This window comes from Mchenga conophoros, linkage group LG13 (assembly GCF_057382185.1).
Source record: "Mchenga conophoros isolate Kocher_MC1m ecotype Shallow Benthic linkage group LG13, M_conophoros_male_GT1.1, whole genome shotgun sequence".
NCBI classification, from domain to species: domain Eukaryota; kingdom Metazoa; phylum Chordata; class Actinopteri; order Cichliformes; family Cichlidae; genus Mchenga; species Mchenga conophoros.
The window spans coordinates 7,731,800-7,746,696 of record NC_140538.1 but is presented as its reverse complement, the minus strand read 5'-3'; the positions used below and the strand labels follow the sequence as shown (position 1 = coordinate 7,746,696).

The following is a 14,897-nucleotide window of genomic DNA, read 5'->3' as shown; positions in this document are numbered from 1 at the left end:
TGTGGCAGTTGGCATTTGTTCTCTTATGACCAGTCACACACATAGACAGGTCTGCTGGCAGCATGACGGCATATTCAAGGAAGAAAGCTTATTAAAAACATTGCTTTTGTCAGTAATGCTGTAAAAAAACCTGTGAATATAAAGTGTAATTGAAGTCCATCCATCCACTTTCTCCTGTTTATTCAGGTCCTGGTTGCAGTTTAAACAGAGACAATACCTGCTGCTCATCTGTGTGGTGTTCCCAAACCAGCTGAGGGACATAATCTCTCCAGTGTGTCCTGGGTCTATCCTGGGGCTTTCTCCTGGTAGGAGACGTAGCAGACCTTTCAGTATTCTGCATATCACAGAAATGGCAGGATGTGAGTTGATATCTACTAAAGAACAAATATAAAAACTCTTTATATATGCAAGCAGGGTGAGCCTCTTTGCAAATTTTAGGCCATTACGTAAACAGCTTATATGCTATACTTCAGGATTGTTTATTAAGGTTTGGAGAAAACAAAATAGTTTTAAAATTGTTTAAAACAATCATGGAATAATATTGTTTCTAGGAATCTATATTTGTTTTTGAGCGATTGCCCATCATGATGTGGATAAATAAAGTATTTCTGTTTGGACTGAACCTCCGCTGTGGCTGTGGTCCCTCCTTGGCAGGGGGGAAAAGCAGGGGAGTCACTTTATATGTTATATCCAGGTTTCCTCTAGGCTGGGGCGTAACATTGGCACAACATTTAGTAGAGATGTTTAACCCTCTTTTCATTCCCAGGACATCAAGTGCTATTGTTTTGTCAGAGCGACTGGCATCTCTTGGAAATGCACAAGCTGTCCTTTGACGTCGTTGCCTGGACACACCAGTTGCTGCAGAGCATGAACTGTCCTGCATGCTCCAAAGACAAAGTAAGCATAAAAGAAGGCAGGAAGGAAGGTGTAAGACTGTCAGCTAGGAGAATATAACTCTTCTCCTGTTTGTGTTTTCTTCTCAGCTACATTTGTTTTCAATTGATGATGATGATGATTATTATATTATTATTATTATTATTATTATTATTATTATTATTATTATTATTATTATTTTTAAATTCATTGTTTGGTTAGCTTTAAGCACCAAAACCTTGGTTACCTTGGTGACCAGTCCAGGTTGTATCCCTCCTATGACTCCATGACAGCTGGGATAAGCTCCAGCTGAACTCGATAAGGAGTTAGGAAAATAAATTATGGTTGAAAATAAAATGAGATCTTGGAATATTTCAGTATACGGTAAGACACCTAAATCATGAGTATATGCCATGACATTGAAATATACTTACTATAAAAATATTTTTAAGTTGTAATACATTTTTACTACCTCATGTTTAGTTGCTATTTTGTATTGAAAGTTAATTAAAAATCGTTTTTTTAAATAAAAAAAAAAATCACAACAAATCTAGTTTTTATGATGAGTCTTAATAGAACCGTCATTTTTGACTGGAAACACAAAATGAACACAACATGAGGGTTAACCTCTGACATTCAGAGTCCAGTCTGAAACTCTTCTTGAGAGTGATTGTAGTCACTCTGAGTAGGATTGTGACTGTTGCCTCGCATCAGGAGACACGTACAATCACACTCAAAAGTGGACGCCAAGATGTTGAAGGTGTCAGTCCCTCCTATTTTTACTCTAGGCTGACTGAACCATCAGGAGTCAACTGTTTACTTTCTTGATTTCCACTACCCAAAATTAGCATATATTACAGTGAATAGGAAATGAATAGGGAAAAATGTTGAAGAGATGTGGGCACAAATATTAGGTCTTTGGCAACTTCTAAAGAAGACAAATGCTTGATGTAAGTGTTTCTAAACCTGACTGATGTGCCATAACTAGCTGTTTTCATTTCTGTATGACTTCAAATCGATTTTCCCTCATCTAAGTCACATTTTTGCAGCGAGAAGAGTTTGTAGGTCTTCGTCCGATTAATTAACTTGGTGTGGTAATGCAGGTCAAGCTTTTTTACAGCAGAACATGTAATCACATTTTTTGGGCAGACAAATATGATAAATTTGGGGATCAGAGGTAGAGCTGCTCATCTAGCTACTGAAGCCTCAGCAGTTCCTCTGGGAAAATACCGAACCCCAAGTTACCCCATCGGAGTGTGAGTGTGTATGTGAATGTTAGCCAAGCCATTGAGGTTTAGAAAAAAGGGCTTGTGCGAATGTGTGCGTGTGACTGAATGAATGAGGCTTGTGGTAAAAAGTGCTCAGTTAGAGTATAAAAGCCTTATATAAGTACCAGCCTAATCACTGTTTCCAAATGTTGTGCATTAAAACAAGCTGTTAGAGGGTAATCTAAGGCATCCATATGTGAAGACCTGCAGGCTGACACTATAGAGCTTTCAGTGCTTGTTATAATGGGGTTTTTTGTCTTAAGCTACTGACTGAGAAAAAAGACTGAGAACACGCTCTCTCTGTTGCAAGAGGACGGAGGGTCACATGCATTCACATACCAACTCTCGAGGGCTTTTGATTGTAACTGTTTTAGGAGGGGGGAGAGCATCCTGATCATGTGTGGCTCTGAAGGAAGAGGAAGCGTTACCGGCCTCACTTCCACCACCCAGATATTCTGGTGATTTGAACTGGCCTGCTTCCAGTCACAAGGCCACTTATCTTGCATTTCCTCAACGTAAACAGTTTGCAGAGCATGAAAGAGCCTTTCATGCTGTAAGCAGCAGCGTTTCCGTAATTATTCTCCAATCTCAGTTTACCCAGTATCTCTGGCAGTGCAGAGTAAGGGTTTGCAGGGATGAAGAGGTCAAACTCTGATGAAGAGTTTTAGCTGAAGACCCTGAGAGAGTAACTCACAGCAGCAGAGGTGCTTGAAAAGCATGAGAATCAGATGTTTAAATTGTTTTATGTCAAGCACTGAGCAGGTGGCTGTGAATTCTCATCTCTCTTGCTGAATCAAGCTCATTATATTCCTGGTTTAACGTTTCTTCTTTCCTCCCTCAGGCTGGTTTGTCAGAAAATACTGCAAAGAAGTAAGAGGAAGTGAAAGACACGAGCAATTCCTGTCTTCACAGTATTTGTTCTAAGTAGTATTTCAAGACACAGAACTTTCATGTTAAAGCTCTGGCTCATGGAATAACAACAGAAAGCATGAAATGAAACAGGTTTTCACATTCATTAAGAAAACCAGATTAGAACAAATAACAAGGAAGAAATCCTTTGTTTTGGGAGACTTTGTTCTTGCAGAAGTTTTGACTCTTTCTGGTAGATGAATAGGAGGAGTCGAAGCATGCTCGCTGACCACCCTCTTGGTTTTTCCCAGATGGGAGAATGGGTAGACAGAAGGATAAGAACAAATTTGCTATGATGACTGGGAGAGAAGGCACAGAGGACATGAAGAGCCCTTACTGAGGACTAAACACAGAAATCAGAGGGAGGTGGTGAAGGAAGATTGGGTGTAAGACAGGAATAACATACGAACAAACAATGGTGGGGAAAGGTGTAACACAGTGGTCATGAAATTCCATTTAGAAGAATGCAAACCAAAGATAAAATTTATAGATAAGGATTTTTTTTTAACAAAAAGAGAGAAATAAGATTGCAAGAAGAAGGAAAAGGATGAAAGTCCGGACATGAAAGGGTACAGACTGAAAAGAGGCTGCGACAGTTTTGTGGCTGATAGAAGTCACAGCATGCATGAAGAGAAACCAGGTCAGCTCTTTAAATACACTGGACCAAAATCAGCCCCGATGACAACCAGCTGGCTAGAATTTCTCTGGTCCAGCCACGAATTAAATGATCCAACAAGGCCAACTAAGGAGAGACATCACAGCAGAAAAGTGACAGGTTTGCCACCGGTAACACATTCTCCTCACGGATGATGACAGGTCCACACTGAGCACATGTTACAGACTGAAAGAGACACCAAGGCAGATGTTATGATGCTTGCAACATCATCCAGCATGACCAGTATGGCAAATCCTCAGACCCACTGTCACACAGTCTGGTCAGAAGTATGCAAACTAGCAGCCCACTGGACAGATTGATATCTCTGAAGTTTAACTGACTCTGGGTTTCACTGTGATGATGGTCCCTTAATCTGAGCATACTGCAGATGTATAAGCGCCACTTGTCTTTGAATTCAGTTCACTTTGTCAAACTATTAAATATATCAACTTTTGTTGCAATTCCCATTTTTATTAGATGCAGAAGGAACACAGATGGCCTTGTTTATAACGTTTTCTCTTCAAAGCTTTAGATTTTTGTAGAAATCATCAATGTTCCCAAACACAAGTGCAAAACTGTCAGTGTCCTTGCAACAGTTGGTCACAGTGAAATTAGCCGAGTTGAGAAAATTCCCTCTCCCCTCCTTTTGCAACAGCTGTGAAACCTGACGGCCTGTTTTATGAGGAAGAGCTGCTTCAGTTCAGAAGTTCGCTGTGAGAAATTCCTCCCACAGTTTTTGTTTTAAATTAATATGCTTCTGTTTTATTCTGTTTTCTTAATACTGTTAGGTGATCTGCAGGCAGTGATGTCCAAACATTTCACGAGGCTGTGGAGCAGCTTTTTAAAAGTTACACAATACCTTCATTTATTATTGCTGTAACAGTATAATCTGGGAGAAAGACAGATTGCTGACAAGGCAGGATGAAACTGCTGATTACTGTAGTCTCATATGGGAGTTGATTCATTTTAGTTTTTCTATTTTGTTATTGGATCAGGGCTGCAATTGATTCTACTGTGTGGCATTTATTTTCTCAAAATGTGTATCATAAATTAAAAAAGGTATAATATTATTGTTTAATCTGACCAAGAGTCCAGACTAAAACAATACTCAGTTCACTAGCTTAAAACACAAAGAAAAGAAAAATAACTCAGAAATTGATGCGATTATTTCTGTAAACACACTCATTTTCACTTCTTTCAGATCCAGTTTTTCACCACCAAGTTTATTTTAATTTGGTAAAACTAAACTATGACCAGAGAGAAAACCTGTTCTAGTTACCTGAAATAATAATGAGTAAAACTAGATTTAAACAACAACTATGTGAAATAAACTAACTATGGTTTGTTCTCCATGACCACAAGTCTGTTGCCATGATTACCTCCATATTATCATAAAACAAATATTAAGATGAACACTGAAACTAATAAAAACTAAACATAACTAAACTGAAAGGAGCAAACCTACTGTTATCAATGTAAACTAGTTAAATATGTTTTAAATAGATTTCACTGCTGTAACACATGCATGTACAGGATGTTTAATATAAGGTATGGCCTCCGGACAGACCGTGACTCAGTGCAAGCAGTCACAGACTGCTCGTGGACTGCACAAGTGTCCAGATCTGGTTTTCAGGAATTGCTCTCCATTCCTGGAGAAGTGCAGCCTGCACACATTCAGACATGTTCAGCTGGAGACATAGTGGGATTAAAAGCTGGCCAAGGAAATATCTGGATATCCTCTGTATAGAGGTGGGAATTTTCCTGTTGAATCAGGTTGGACCACACACCCTCATTACCTCTGTCAGATCAGATAGGGGGCTCTCATACAAATCTGCGACACTCTAGCATGTCTAAAGGCCGGTCTCGGTCAGCTTTAATCAGTTGTGGCACAATGATATTGTTGTCCATACAAAGGTTTTTTGTGCTTTGAGATCACGTGCTTGAGAACTCAGTAAACGGAATCAATTCTGAGTTAATTTGTGTTTGTGGTGAACAAATGATCAATCCTGGCACTGACTACATAACACAACATAACACATAATATTTTGAATATGTAATTTACAGACAGCCTCAGCCTTTAAAGCAAAGCGTGAATGCCAGTTTGAAATAATCATCAGTCAGCAGTTTGTTCTTTATAGTTGCAGCACCTGGCTGACTTGCTAATGCAGCTCATGAAATGCTGCTCTGTTGTGCACAATCTGCAAAATCTCAAACGTAGCTGAACTAAAAGCTCTCTCCGTCCAGCTCCTCGTACTCTGAGAGAATAATTGATCGGCTCTGGAGTTTATTATCAGGAGTTTCTCCTCGCTGGCTGTCCAAATATACTGAAAGCTGGAGAGAGGAGTGGAGGAGTTAATACTCTTGGGAAAGGTGCCTACACAGAAAACAGGCAAAGAATTCAGAGAGAAAAAAGACTGGAAGGAAAAAGAATGTAGGGAGAGATGGAAAATGTTGCTTCTGTGTTTATATGATTGTGGAAAAAAAGTTTTAAGGGAATGAAGAATAGGTTGGACAGCACTGAGTGTGGCGTCCTCAGTCAAACTGCCCTGGAGGGAGCAAGACTCGTGTTAGAAACAGTGAATTAATGCTTATAAAATCTCCTTTGATGAGGTTTAAAATAAAATACAAAAAAGCAGAAGAATGAAACGAGCGGGAAAAAAGTAGCTGCTTGAGACAGAAAAAAGGAAGAGGTTAAAGAGGGAAAGAAAGCTGGAAGCCTCATATTCTCCTTTAGTTGATCTCCAGCGTGTCGCAGAGCTTGCTGGCCCGCTTCATTGCTTGCAGGTGTAATAACACTGACTGATCCAGGGCTAGGCTTTTGGAGTTCAGGATAACCAAGCAGAGGTGATATTTCTACGTCTCTCTCTTCTGGAAAACTTAGCTCAGCTGTGGTCTGCAGACATTTAAAGGATCTCAGCTGGTAAAATGTCTCATATTGCCACCTCTTCATCGTCCATTAACAGATGAGCCGAGGTGCAGCCGCCATTCCTGGCTTGCTTTGTTATTGCATTTTACGGCTTTTCTGCTGCATTAAATCATGTTAGGAGCCCTTGGCCGGACAGCGGCTTGAAAGTATGTGATCATAGGCACAGCTTGCTTGTATCATTAGCAGTGTAATGGTTTAAAGTCCTGTTTTTGTGTGACTTTAGGTCAAGTCTAAGGCCAAATTCAGAAGTTCGATGACTTGTTTTAAATCTTACATTCAAGATCAGAATGTCCTGTTATGATTCTCTCTCTTTTTTTAATCATCAATCATAATCTGCAGTAAGATGCAGCTAAAAAAATCTGCAAATCTTAAATTTAAATCTCATGTAATTACAGTAACTGAGGCATGAAATGCTACAAACGTAACTATTTAACTGGTGTAAAGTGAAGTGAAGGTAATTTAAACCAGATGGTTGCTGACTCTGGGTCACTGGGGGCTCTCATTTCACATCTGCTCTCCCGGACCAAATAGAAACAGATGTTATGAGTCAGAACAAAGCTACTATAGAGATGTTTTGTCAAATAAACCCTACAATCAAACACTCATGGCTGATAAGCAACGAGGGTCTGGAAGCTGATTTTTTTCTTTAAAGATTTTGTATTCTCATTCTTACCAGATGGCTTTTCTCATTATGCAGGATAAAGCAAACACTGCGTCAAACTGTGCAGCCCAGCAGGCCTGCAGAGACTCTGTGTTCCCCAATAAACACAGAAAACCACAGTATTTTTCATTATTGTGACTAAATGAATGAAGCCAAATAAAAATTCCTCTCAGTTTAAGGAATTTCAACCTCAGTTATTGATGTGAACTGCTGCTGCTTGCGTTTCTGTCCATAGGAGCTGTAAAAAAGGCACATGATGATAATAATTACCATAATTTCCAAAATCAGCATCATGTTTTATTGATCAGAGTACAGAAAACTTTTAGTTTTTCTGAAAAATTTGTGTTTGCTGAGCTCACAGAGGAAAAAGCAAGAAGCTGCAAGTCTTCCATCCAGAGGAGTCGCCCTCTGCTGGTCTTTCTGTGGGGACTGGTTGTGTGACAATCACCACAGGAGGAAGGACAGGACACACACAGGAAGACCAACATTTAAATCATGGTGGTTAATTGATGGTGGTCATACACGAGAAGGAAGCAGGGATAAAGTACATATGAGTGCAGTGAACTGAGAAACCAGTTAGAAATGATTTACTGTTGCCTTCCTGTTTTTTCATAGCAGTCTGCTCATTCTCATCACACAGCAACAAGACATTTTCACCCAGTGAACTGCTGCTCACTGGATGTTTCCTCTTCCTCAGACCAGAGATGGTTGTGTGGGATGAATCCAAGAAGATCAGCAGTTTCTGAAATACAGCACCAACAACCACGCCCCATTCAAAGTCACCTAAATCACTGTTTTTCCACTTTTTCATCCCCAGTTTGAACTCCAGCAGCTCATCCTAATCATGTCCATGGAGTTGCCATGTGAGCCATGTGATTGGCTAATTACATAATCGTGTTAATGAAGAGTTGAACTGGTGTACCTATCAAAGCTGCCATCATGGACATGGATCATTATTTTGGCTAACCCGCTCTCTGAGTGCTTCCTCTCTACTCTGTTACACGTTTGTTCACACTGTCATCTTACAGAGCTTCAAATGCTCCAAACATGCACTTAGTAGGTTGTCGACTTCACTTAGTCACACAATTGCTTTGAGCAAAAGGCAAGCTTCTGGGTAACCCATCCCCAATAATTCGATTCAATACTTAAGAAACAGACTGACACAAAATTTACACAAACACCCACTTTAATCTAAGACTTTTTCGAGAAAACAACACTGCGTTTCTTTGATGAGGTCCCACAGAATAATTGTGTATACAGCCTGTTAATGACAACTGTAAGTGTAGCCATGGCCCTAATGCTCCTTTTTTTAAACATACCAAGCTATAAAACATCCTCAAATTCAGGCACCTCCACATCTGTAAGATGAAAAATGAAGAGTTAATAGCCTCTTTGAAGAATTTCCCATCATGCCCAGAATTAGCCAGTGTGGTTTTATCAGTTTTATCTTTTATCTGATTTGCGAACCCTCATCTGTGATTGGCCCTGCAACCCAAGAGCTAATCAAACGTCTGGGCTCTTTGCTGCACTCCATCCTGATGACAGAGGCCTCTGTGCTGGCTGAGATTAAATTTGTCCACCTTCTGTGCGTCATGGTGCCTCGGCCTAACCATCCCTTGTTGACGTATTACAGTACCTGTGCTTCCTGATACAAAATACAGCAAAAACCCACCAAATTAAGTCAAATCTCTTGTCATTCTCACACCCTGAAAAGCCACCAAGTGGGCTGGATTTGATTATTCGTCATGGTGGTTAGAACAAGGGCGGTGAGGACTCTTTGCCTCTTTTAAATCTGCAGGAGAGAGCAATCACAGAGGACAGATTACATTTTCATACCTGATACAGATCAGAAAAGGCTGAACTTAGCTGTGAAATTCAGCATAAATTTCCTCTGCTGGAAGAGGTTTTAGAAGCAGCCAGCAGACCAGCCTGCAGCGTGTAAAACTGAAATCAAACACTAAAATATGATCATCCAAGATCCAGAGATTTGGATGAGGGAGAAAGAGGAGAATACACTTCAGATACTGCGCTGCCAGAAAGCTACATCAGCTTTTATTGACAGGGATCAAACAGACTTCCATATGAAGCTGAAGATACTCCGTACTGTACTTTTTGCTTGGTTTTACACACTGAGGAGACCATTTGCAGTAACACTAATGGAACTGCTTGCTGAGAAAGTGATAGTCCACTTGGTCCAAGGGAGGAAGAAAGAAGAAACAAGTGAAAATAAACCAAAACTCAACGAGGAAAATTTATGATTTAGAAGAAAATTGAGAAACGGAGTGATAAGACGTCAGAAGGGAAAAACAAAGTGGAATGATGTGTGCAGACATGAAACGGGATCAGATTTAGGGCATTTTCTCAATGAAGTGTGTATAATCATCAAGTATAATGAGAGTTTCAGACAGGAAATTAAAGATGCAGTGATAAGAAAACTTTAAAATCCAGCATTAGGAGAAGTTTTTTCAGCTTTACTCCAAAATCATATCCAGGAGGTTCAGCATATTTATTCATGTTCTGATGGTTCATGCATATTCAAATATGCATTTTATATCACTTGAACATAAAGATTAATATTATGCAGCTGTTTGCAAAAGCTTAGATTTTAGATGTGAAAAGAAATAAATGTTAATGTGCTGCTGCTTAAATGTTCAAAAGGCTCAGCACCCGGCACAGATTTTACTAATCCTCCCAAACAAACAAAAAGCTTTTACTCATGATCAACTTTAAGGCATCGCTGCTTCTTTCAGTGGGGAGCACAAGTACAAGAATACTGCTGCAGTTATCTGCACATCAAAATATGAAACACCCAACATACCCACCGCGCTCACGGTGGGTATGTTGGGTGTTCATTGGTGTACTTATGGCCTGCTATCACATTATGTGGCCTGCTGCACATCTGCAGTTCTGTAGATGCAATTGCCAAATGTGGGCAATTAATTTTTGATTGAGTTTGAGTTTTGACTGAAGTAATCCATAAGTGTTCAGATTAAAGTGTATGGACTCGTAATAATTTCGTGAGGACCGGACTCAAATTCAGGGAGACATCCAAGTATTTTTTTTTTAAGCTTTAAGGTCTCTCTGTCTCTCCCACACAATTTAACACACAAAGGAGAAAAAAAGGTGAAGGTACTGTAGGTCCTTGAGTGTTAGATCAATGTTCTTGGATAAAATATGTGAACACAGCTGGTTAGAATGAAAGCACTCCTGTTCTGGAAATGACCATTTGCCCACAAATGGAATGTCTCCACTCCTGCAGGATACCTTTAACCAAATGTGCAGCTTGCAATGGCAACTGAAGTAAAGCATTTCACAATTACATTCAATTACACCAAGATATAACTAAAACTTACCTCCATATGTTGCCCATGATAAGTGCCCTGGGTCATCCAGGAGCCCTGGGGAACCCCTGGGAGAGGACCAGCCACCTGGAGGTTTGGTGAGTTATAGATCAGCATCTGCGTTGCCATAGCGGTCTTTAAAGCTGATGCTAATTTTGCAGAGGAGTAAATATGCTGTGCTGAATCACTGGCACAGAAACATCACCAGTGGGGCTGAAGTAATGCCCTTGTGATGAGACATTTTCAAAGAAGGGGAAACCAATAAAAGAAGGAAGTAAAAGACAAAATAAAACAGGAAGTAAGTGAACCTAAACATAAAAGTTTAAAACCATGACAGGACTCAGTACTAATCTGACCCGACTCTGAGCTTTAACACCTTATCTTATCCATCAGAAGGGATACTTGTAATTCTCAGAAATGCTCATTCAACCTTGAAGAAAAAACAAATCAGAATTTCTTCCTCTAAAATTTATAAATGTTTGTTCCCATGCTTGTTTATTTGTTTTTAACGAATCTGTTTAATAATCCAGTTATTTTCAAGCTAAGAGAAGAAGAGGTGGCCCATTAGAGGCCACACATCCTCACGCGTGATTTGTCCCTGGAGATGACCAAGGACATGAGAGACCAGGCAGTTAATCACAGCCTTTATTTATGCACAATGACACCAATCTTATGGCGTGTTTAGAAAAAGGACAAAGACACAGAGAATCGTGTCAAAATCTCACGTTGCTGGAGCGACACTTCCAACTGCAATCTTTGCATTTTGATTTTCTGATGATGAAATCCTCTGCCACAGCTCTCCAGGGCCTCTGCAGTCACACCCTCGTTTTTATTAACACATTGCTTTTCCCTCCTTCCTCTGTCTTTGCCCATCTCTCTCCTGCCACATCTCCCAAACTCCATCATTTCCCCTCTGCGCTCAATTTGCCTCCGTTTTTATTCCCTCTCCCTCATTATTCCTCTTCTCCCTAAAGGATGCAGAGAATTAGAGCACAACTTCCTCCCCCAGAAACACAGGCTTGGTAAAGCTTTGAGTTTCAGAGGGAGCTCAATCAGAACTCCCTCTACTTTCAGAGCACTTCAGCTCTGTGCAGCAGTAAATTGCCTTTCCTTGCTCTTTGTGCACTGCTGTGCAGAAAGAGCTTCATGGTGAAGTTAAGATGCCGGCACTGCGGTCGGCAAACTTCTCAGCGGGTTGCACTTTTGAAGGAGCCTTATTTTTTTATAATTGTAACCATAACATCACATCCCTACCCTTCCAGATTCCCAGTGCTGTTAAGATTTAATGAGATTTTGCATTTCAGATAAAAATCCATTCACAATAGTTTGGAGAATCCTCAAAGGCACACATCCTAAATAGAGTATTTCTTGGCTGGTATGGTGGCGTTTAAACATCAACAAACTTATTTCCTGCTTTTTAGTGAATTTAGCTGGAAAGTGAAGAGATGTGGATCAGAGCAGTGACTCACTCCCTCCACGGCCACCATCCTTCAGTGAGCGGCTTCCCTCCTCTCACTGTTTCCAGCTAGGAAAAAACTCAAATGAGACTCAGTTTGTTTGTTTTTTATTTAAAAATTATGAAACATACACATATGGAAATATGCACGACTATCTGCACTGCTAATATGATTTCACAGCACTGTTTTTGTTCCACAAAAGGCACTAAGTCAGGCATGAAAATTTCCCTTCCTTTCTTCTTCCTCCATTTTCATTTTTTCTTCTTTTTTAATAAAAGAGCAGCTGGACTGATCTTGTAGTCTGAGTGCTGCAGGGCACAGAAACATTCGAGGATTCAATTAGACATTTAATAACCTTTTCTTCTTCTGCTTCTTTTTTTTAAATTTTTTTTATCTCCAGACGCCTGTTGATGCCAGAAGCTTTCTGTCGCCAGCACAGGCTTAAAAACATGTGGCTGTATTTGCCTGTGTGAGTAAAAGGTGTGTGATGATAAGCAAAAGGTGCTACACTGATTTCAGAGACAGATGAGGAAGCGAGAGCTCCTGGGACGCCTGGCGTACAGATCAGCTCATGGGTGCCTGTGTGTGAGAGAAAAATCGCTGCTGCCATCAGTTTCCCAGAACCTCATCTGCGCTTTATCATATCGGCTTCCTGGCAGCATCCTGATGATGTCATCGGTGAGTCAGGCTGTGGTCTGCCTGACTCCTCAGTTTAGATTTGATCATCACCTCCTTCTGCTTGACTTTAACGTCAAAATCCGTTAAGCTGACGTTAACTTTAACCTCAGGTTTTGGAGCTATTTTTGGATTTTGGAAGTTTTGTCTCCGATTTGATCTTTGCACTCAAAGGTTAATGCCAAAGCTAGAGAAGCGTCTAGTAGTTTGTAGGTTGCTGAGTCAAGGAAATCTCTAGTGGGTTCTGATCCCGAGGTGTCACATTAACACAGGGTTTTCAGCTTCCTGCATCTTACCACTACACACAAGGTAGCTTTTGGCACCAGACTATGCACCAAAAAAATACTGGTAGATTCTTTTAGAGTTGGAGGGTTGTCAATCAGAAGACCACATTTCCTTTCAGCACTATTGCTTTTATTAAAATATTTCCTGTCACAGCATTAAAATGATGGTAAACCCTGATGCAAAATGCACCTCTGCCACATGTATGTTTATGACATACCTTGTCTTGGAGTTGGTGCCATGGTGCAAGGGATGCAGCTACTTTCTCCATCTGCTTTGATACAGCCTTATAGGTCTCATTTGGACCTCTATGTTTTCCACTTTGTTCTCACTTGCTGTTTAGTTTTGCTCATGTACCAGAAGCTACCTAAACAGGTTTAGGAAAAGATTGTAGTTTAAGTTAAAATGTTGCATACTGAAAAGGGAAAGGTTGGGTTTCGGTCTGTTGCTTCATAGCATAGATGCCAGAGCGGTTTTGAGGCACTGCTGGTTCTGAGAAAACAGCCGTATTTTACACCCTGAAGTTAAACTGTGCAGGTTATGCTTTCAAGCACAGTGCTTCCAGTCTGAGGTCATGCTATGCAGCAGCGGAGTCTGCATGCATCAGCGCTGTGTGTTTCTTTTCACTTTTCACTGGGCTCGATGCACTGCCGTCCTTAACTAATGAGTCCAGCTCTCGAGCTCATTTGAGGGTCAAATTTTGTGCTGAACATTTCTTGTTTGCAAGCTCTTAGTTATTCCCAGAGTGATGCAGTGAGGCATAAATATTCAGTCTATACAATACAGTGTGCAATAAAATGCAATGAACAAAACATCTTCTTTTACTCAAATATATGATTATAAAGACATTAAGTAGGAATGCATTCAAAATAATGCTACAGCCCACAGACAGAGGGAGGCAGGAAGATCTTCAACAGTACATTTTTTCCTCTTAGTAAAAAGAATTCTCTGGAAGAGAAATTGGAAAACTGCTCCGTGGTCAGAATGACTCAGCTGTCGCTCTCTGATTCATGTAGACCTGGATCAGACTGTAGGTGGGCGTAGCCTGTCCTGCATCCAGCAGAAGCTCCAGGTGCTTTTACTTCCCACGACGGATAAACAATTAACAGCTTTCTAAGAACAGCTGTGTGAAGGAGAACCATGAAAAATGTCACTTCTCCGGCTCCTGTCACCTGGAACGAATTACAATCCTGCAATTTCCAAACGGGCACGAAAGAGGACAATGAGGGCCTGTCTATACAAGCAGGGAAAAGTAAACCTGGACTCACTGCACGGAGCGTTCGTTTTTCCATTTTCACTGTAACTGGTTTCACTCTCTTTTTGGGAACTGACTGAAATATAAAAGCTGAAGTTTCATAACAAGTTAATGTTACTACTCGAGTCTCTATGATTAATGGAAAGAATACACTATTAAATAAATTAGAATGAATAAAAACATAAAAACACATTACAGCGCTCAGGTTTGACCCCAGCTAAATATGAGATAACCAGTTTAACTGCACTTTTCTTACTGTGGAGAAACTAGCTGTTGTTACTTTGAGCAGACTCCTGAGCTTAAACAGGATGTCATGGCTACACATGAGACAAGCAGGGACTACTATTATCATCATCCTTATTATTAATGAGTGCTGAAGTCTTCCAAAGGATGCAACTGCGGAACGTAAAGAGGAAAGGGAAATAGTTTTCAAGGCTGAACACCTAAAGTACACACAGAAAAAAAAAAAAAAAAGTAGGCCGAGCTCTCTCTCCCTTCCTGGTTGTAATTTGTTTCCAGGACATGGATGCTCTGCAGCACACACCACACTGTGAAGCCTTTTTAAGTATGCACACACTTCAGGCTGAAGGCTTGG

At 40.4% G+C, this 14,897-nt stretch overlaps 1 long non-coding RNA gene across 1 annotated transcript; it reads left to right on the top strand.

Annotated features, from left to right (window-relative positions):
• Window positions 1-204: 204 nt before the first annotated feature.
• LOC146560784 (uncharacterized) lies at window positions 205-3,963 on the top strand. Its single transcript, XR_014888019.1, has 3 exons — window positions 205-359; window positions 767-897; window positions 2,983-3,963. It is a non-coding gene; the product is annotated as an uncharacterized LOC146560784 (long non-coding RNA).
• Window positions 3,964-14,897: the final 10,934 nt, after the last annotated feature.